The 6,303-nt window shown below is 51.3% G+C and overlaps 1 long non-coding RNA gene across 1 annotated transcript; it reads left to right on the top strand.

Annotated features, from left to right (window-relative positions):
* Window positions 1–351: 351 nt before the first annotated feature.
* Window positions 352–4,387, top strand: LOC116760694. The gene is made up of 2 exons (XR_004351804.1): window positions 352–554; window positions 2,370–4,387. It is a non-coding gene; the product is annotated as an uncharacterized LOC116760694 (long non-coding RNA).
* Window positions 4,388–6,303: the final 1,916 nt, after the last annotated feature.

The raw sequence follows: 6,303 nt of genomic DNA on the forward strand, positions 1-6,303 counted from the left end.
TTGTTTTCGAAGAAAATCTTAATAGTCAGACATCTAAGCTGTAAATGAACATTTTTTTTCTTTGTGACGGCTAATTTTCTCTCCAATTCTTACGTCTTGCTCCGCTTCGCGGTGGAATGGAATGGATTTAGAAGTCTGCGTATGGGATGGGGGGGAGTGGAGAGATGGAGCCCAGAGTTACAGGCGGTGGCGAGAGATACGGAAGACGGAGAGATACGGAGAGAAAAAGAGGCATTGGGGTGGGGAGAGGAGGGAGGGAGAGGGAGGGATGGATGGAGGGAGGGCGGGAGGGAGGGGGCCCCAGCTGGCGGGAGCGGAGCCAGAGAGAGAGAAAAGGAGAGAAAAGTTTCCCGGAGTCTTCATTAGTTGACTTCTCTGTCCACTGCTTCCCCCAGCCGGCCGTGCTCACCTCCAATAAGGGAAGGAGGGGGGGGTGTCTTTATTTTTTTTTTTTAAGGCCCCAAAGAGTCCAGTGTTTACAAGACCAGAAATGCCACGGCCACATCCTGGCAGAAAGAAAGGCTGAAATGGAGGACTGACGCCTTCCTTATAAGGTACGATGCTAACTTGACCTTCACTTTGTCAGGGCGCCCCCCGCCCACCCAGACCGCTGCAGGCGGCCAGGCAGAGCCCAGGCGACCCTGGCCTCTGCCTCCCTGCTTCTTTTTCTCCGTCAAATCTCTCCTTTCCTTTTTTTTCACTTCCTCTTTTTCTCTTTTGTCCTTTTCTTCACTTTTTCCTACCTTTTCTTTTCTATTCCCTTCCTTCTCTTTTTCCCCTGCTTTTCTTCTTCCTGCCCCTTTCCTTTCACTCATTCCTTTTATTCTTGCCCACTGGTTTCATGGTTTCCCTTGATTCTCTCTTGCCCAGCTCTCTATTGCAATCTCTCTCTCTCTCTCTCTCTCTTTCCTGATCTTTTGAATCCCGGAAACAAGAATAAATATTTTCAGTACTCTCCCATCCCCACCCCAGCTGACTTCCACAGCCCCAGCCTGGCCTCTGCCCCCATCCAGGTATCCTTGGGGAAGAGGGTCCAGGAAAGAAGGCCGATTTAGGATTATAGGGGCTTCACTCTGGGCCCAGTGCCCACTTGAGGATGGCAGTGAATTTGGTTTTGGTAAGACTCTGTCTTCCTCTCACTGGCCTCACCCGCCAAGTCTCTGTGACCCTAGTCGTCTTGAATGGAGGACGAAGCCCTTGTTTGTGGCAGTTTGGGGAGAGCAGAGATCACTGCTCTTGAGACTAAGGGGGAGACTTAAGGACCAAATTGTTGTTTGCCCTTCTCTCAGCTTCCAGCCCCTAAAATCCTGGAGATTTCACTTAAGACCTTTGGGGAGGGAATTTAGAGAATTAGGGATTTCTGGAGATTCCCACACACATGAAAATAGGAAAGAGATAGATTATCCAGGCCTCTCTGCTTTGCCTCTTGTTGCCTCCCAGGCTCCAACAAAGCCTCGGACATTAACTCTAATCATATCTTGTGTGGCTATAAAATAAATGATATTATGGACACCCCTATAATTATCTATTATTCACTTACTTGCGATAATTAAAATACTGGATGAGGCAGATCTATGCAGACAATGTAAAGCCAAGCAAATATCCTGGAAAATGAAAGTGAATCTGTGTCCATTCTTGAGTATGTTCCAGAATCTGTAAGCCTGCCTAAGACCTCCTTGATTTAGGAGTAGCCATCCTGTAGGGGATAGCGTCATATTGGGAGACCCTACCACTTCCTTTCCCCCCCCCCTACATCCCACTTCTCCTCCTCCTTTGCACAGACACCAGAGAGGATCAGACAATCAAAGGGAAATTCTTTCTCTCTCCCCCTACAATTATCCAGATAATTGCATGAATTCTTCCTTGAATATTGCTGTGTAGTAGGGGTTGAGATTTCAGCAGGAAGTGCAAGGGACAGGATTCCAAATGGGGGAAGCTGAGAGAGTCCTGTGTTCTTACATTCCCATACTTTATAGTTCTGTCTAGTGTTACATTGTTTCTTCAGGCAAAGATCTTTGTTCGCTTTCAGTCATATTTCTCCCTTCCCCCTCCCTTTCTCTCTCTCTCCCTCCTCCCTTTTTCCGGTCCCTTTAAAGGAGACCCAGATCATCCTCTGCTCTTAATAGATGACTATAAAAGTAAAATTAATTCCCCCCTGCCTTTTAATATCAGTATCTCTCTGTTAAGTACGCACATTGGTGAGAATAAACAGAATTAAGTGCTGCAACCCAAACCAGCAATTATATCCAAGGGTTTTTTGGGGGGGGAGTGTTTCGTTGTTATTTGTTTTTTTGTTTTCCGTTGGGCTTATCTGGGGGTGCTTACTCTGCCGAGAGATAACCAGGGGGTATTTGTATTATTTTTACAAGCTCATTGGGGCCTGAGCCAGTACCAACCTGGTAGAAAAAGCAACCATGAAGCCAGAGAGAGAGCCAAAGGAGGGAAGAGAGCGCCAGATGGAGATGAAAAGGAACCACGCGGAGAAATGCAGGGAAAGAAGGAGGCGGCAGGTCCCGGAACAAACGTGGCAGAGGGCAAGACAGGCACTCAAGGACAGAGGTTTACGTATTTTTATTAATTTTTTTTTAAATTTGGGGCTCAGTGAAGAGAAGGGACAACTCAGGAAAGGGGAGGGGAGAGGGAATTATTCGAGTTACAGCGTGACCACCCCAGAAGGGGAGAACACTGGATACACCAGATCCTCGGTGATCCCCGGTGCTGGTGCTGGAGCAGGAGCTGCACTGCGCTCGCTCTGGTTCCGACTTGCCGCCGTCCCACAGCCCGTTGGGCTGGGCTATCGAAGCCCCCCCTCGCGGCCACCAGGGCTTCCTCGCTCTCCTTATCATTCCATCTTTATGACGAGGCTTGTTAACAAGACCAGCGAGCTGGCCACGCACATCTATCTCTGCCGCTCGAGCTCAGCCAAGCAGCGGCCGGCGGGGGCGGGGTGGGGAGGGGACTGGAGAGGCACTAATTAATTGATTTCTTTGGACAGTAAAGTATGGCCGCATCTACATGGAACCTATCGACTCATAAACAATATCTCTGTTGGGTGTGAGTGTATTGTCTCTCAAAGAATTTTTCCATAGGCGTGTGTCATGTAGTCCAGGATTTTTAGCTGCTAAAGAAAGACCCAAGTGGGTTTCATTTTTAGGGGGCCAGATCGGAGTTAGCTCAGCTCCAGAAAATACTTTATGACTGCCTCTGAAAAAGCGTTGGGAATGGGTTTTGTTGAGAAAAACTTGGGTTATTGGATAACCTTTCCCAGTTGCTTGGTTAAGGTTAAGGATGGGAACTGGAGTCGAGGAGTTGAGCAGGCCGGAGTCCTCTTCCTGGTCGTCTGGGATGGAGTGGGGCTGCTCTCGGATTTGAGAGGAGCATAGAAGACAAGGTCCAGCCTTTACTTCATACTTCCCTGGACTTGAGCTTTCAAAGTAAATTTTTAAAAAGTTAAACAAACCTTAGCTTTCAAGAAGCCCTTGCATGCCCAGCACACAGCCGGAACCTACCTGTTACACACCTCACCTGGTTGCTGCGCTTCCTTCTTTCCCCCTTTCCTAACTGGCAGCTCAGAGTAACTATATTTATATTATATCTAGAAGAACACATCCTGAGACAGAAGGGGTAACGTAATTATACAATGCTAATTCCACACAGGAGTGGTTATGCAGTCAGACCCTGCCGCAAACAGGACCTAGGGCTCTAAATATAGACCCTGACCTCAGACAAGAGAAGCAACAGTTAAATAGAGATAGAAGACCACTCATATAAATAATCCACGTAGACACAGAAGGGGGTTTGTAAAAGACAGAAATAATAGAAATACAGGACAGAAAAGAGGTTCAGCTGATAGAGAATGTCATTGCCAATGCCTGAGCCTCCTCCTGCTACTGTTTTTAAGAGAAATGTGTATTATAAATACAGTAATATGTGAAGTCAAAGTATGTACTTCAATGTATTTGGTACACATACACCATGTATACAAACATAATTCACAGAATATATTTTTCATACACTGGGTTGATAGGCACTTTGTGTATATGTAATAACATGATGTATATTTTTCATGCCGTTTTTTAATGTGGATATATTAATATCTGGATGCATTGTCCATGTACTGATTTTATATGCCCTTTGGAGTGTATACATCCATGTAGCTAAATAGATGTAGGACTGTACCTTCCCTGCGCAGGATGTGTGCAAGTGTACTGTTTAATCTATGTAAATGAATTTTTACATGTGATGGGTATACATGCTATATGTAATCTTTTCCCAGGAGGTTGTTTTCCCATACAATAGATAAGAGTGCCTCCATATGTATATTTTCTAGAGAAATATATTTTCCATGCCCAGAATGTACATGTAATATAGATCGCTGTGCATTTTAGACTGTTTCAGTATATCGGTTATGTCGGCAGCATGGCCAAGCGTGCATTTTGTGGAACAGCTTTTCCATGCTCCGAATGTGGACTATGCGTCTTTCACAGGGAGCTTTTCTAGCAACAACTGCCGGTGAGTTCCGCACAGATCGGTCGTTGAAGGAAGTTCTCCACTCCGGTTCAGGGAAACTGACAAACGGAAGGCTTATCTCGGAGTCCCCAGGAAGCGGCTCCGGCTCGGAGAGGAGAACTCACCCCCAGGCAACCGGCTGGGTCACAATGGCTAAAGGTCCGCTGCGTTTGGTCTCATCCAAGCCCAGTTCCTCGGCTCCGGTGCCAGGCTCCCTCGGGCGGCACAGCCTTTCGGAGCCTGGGGCAGAGCCGCCGGCGGTGACGAACCCGGCGGGAGGGCGGGCCGCCGCTGTGGGGACGCCGCGTGCCCAGCAGAGGGAGGGCACTTGGGAGAAAGGCCTGGTTCCCGCAGCCCGGCAGCGCCTCGGACTCGGGCTGTTCTTTGAGGTCACCCACAAACCCAAGGAGCGTCCCCCCGCCCCCGGGCTGTGGCTCAGGGCCGAGCGGCTGGGCGGGTCCGGGTCTTCGCGGTCTCCGCGGATCTGGCCAGCAGGGGTCATCCGGTCCTTCGCGGGAGCCGGCGGCCCTCGCGCGGCGACCGGAGCTGCCGGCTCTGTTCGGGCGGCGGGGCCGGGGCTGGGAGGCGCGCCGGGTTTCCTCTCCCCGGGACCTCGGGCACACCGGAGCCGGGGCCGGGCCAGGCGGGCGGGGAACTGGGCTGAGGCCCCGGAACCCTGTCCGCCGGGCCGGGGCACGGAGCGCTCCGGGCGCGGGGAGGGGAGCGAGCGGCCAGGCGCCCGCGTCGGCCACCAGCGGCCGGCGGGCCTTTGTCTCGGGGCCTCCCCTGAGCGGCGATCGCGAGCTCGGACCCCAGCTGCCGCGGTGCTGCGCGTCCGGTGGCGGAGGGCCCGGGACGCACGCTTCTCCGCGGAAAACCGGCAGCTCCGTCTCGACGGAGGCGGATACCGAAGGGCGGCCGCTCGAGCCTAACGCTCGGCTTATACGCGGCTGCGGGATCCCAGGCCTGCAGCCCACCTCGCGCTAAATTACACCGGGACCTTCGGCGCCTCCCTGTGCCCGCCGCGCAGAGAGGGTTGGGGGCTCCGGGCTGCGTTTCCCCCACGGGTCGGGGGCCTAAAAACCGCTCCTACTTTCCTGGTAATGGTGGGGAGGATGGGCGGGAGCTCCGGCCGGTCCGGAACCCAAGGTCCCGGGGGTTTGATTTTTCGAAGATCGGGGCCGGCGGTCCCTGCACCGCTCTGGGTCTGAGCCATCGATCGCGCCGGGTTTCCGGCTGCATTAGCATCCACAGAGCCCGGGCTGCCGGGCCCATCTCCCGCCCGCTCGATAGTGGCTTTAAATACCCTAGCTGCGTGTACGCAGCTCAGAGTGGAGTAGAACTGGGTGATAACCAGGGCCAAATACAAAACTCATTTGAATGGCATAAGCTTACACATACACAACAGTGAAATTATTTTTCTACCTGGATTATCCAGATAACTCTCTCCTTTTCTTGTTCCTCAAGACCCAGTTAGAGACACAGGGTGCTTTGTCTTAAATCAGTGGAGTAAATTGTAGTTTCAGGGCTTAAGCCAGACAAATACTTGCAAAATAGATGCAATCTTTGCCCAGATCCAGAGCTCAGCCAAGTCCTGGGTATTTGGGTTGTGGCTCCAGCCATGACCTTCTCTTTGGCCAGGAGACCCAAGGACTTGTTATTCAGCCGTTGGGAGGAGGTTATAGCGTTTTTCCTTCTCTGACAGCTTCCCCAGTTATTGAGTCTCAGGGCCTGCATAGACAAAACCCAACAAGGAACCTTCTCTCTCAGATCTGCAGTGTCTCTGGGAATAAA

Source organism: Phocoena sinus, chromosome 10 (assembly GCF_008692025.1).
Source record: "Phocoena sinus isolate mPhoSin1 chromosome 10, mPhoSin1.pri, whole genome shotgun sequence".
Lineage (NCBI taxonomy): Eukaryota > Metazoa > Chordata > Mammalia > Artiodactyla > Phocoenidae > Phocoena > Phocoena sinus.